This window comes from Sinocyclocheilus anshuiensis, unplaced genomic scaffold (assembly GCF_001515605.1).
Source record: "Sinocyclocheilus anshuiensis isolate Anshui unplaced genomic scaffold, SAMN03320099.WGS_v1.1 scaffold1762, whole genome shotgun sequence".
NCBI classification, from domain to species: domain Eukaryota; kingdom Metazoa; phylum Chordata; class Actinopteri; order Cypriniformes; family Cyprinidae; genus Sinocyclocheilus; species Sinocyclocheilus anshuiensis.
The window spans coordinates 37470-38051 of record NW_015547656.1 but is presented as its reverse complement, the minus strand read 5'-3'; positions in this window follow the sequence as shown (position 1 = coordinate 38051).

The window sequence follows — 582 nt, the reverse complement described above, 5'->3', positions numbered from 1 at the left end:
CCTTCTATCTATCTATCTATCTATCTATCTATCTATCTATCTATCTATCTATCTATCTATCTTCTATCTATCTGTCTATCTATCTATCTATCTTTCTATCCATCTATCTATCTATCTTCTATCTATCTATCTATCTATCTTCTATCTGTCTGTCTATCTATCATCTATCTGTCTGTCCGTCCGTCCGTCCGTCCATCTATCTATCCATCTATCTATCTATCTATCTATCTATCTATCTATCTATCTATCTATCTATCTATCTATCTATCTATCTATCTATCTATCTATCTATCTATCTATCTATCTATCTATCTATCTATCTATCTATCTATCTATCTATCTATCTATCTATCTATCTATCTATCTATCTATCTATCTATCTATCTATCTATCTATCTATCTATCTATCTATCTATCTATCTATCTATCTATCTATCTATCTATCTATCTATCTATCTATCTATCTATCTGTCTGTCTGTCTATCTATCTGTCTATCTAGCTATCTTCTATCTGTCATCTATCTATCTATCCTTCTATCTGTCATCTATCTATCTATCTATCTATCTATCTATATATCTGTC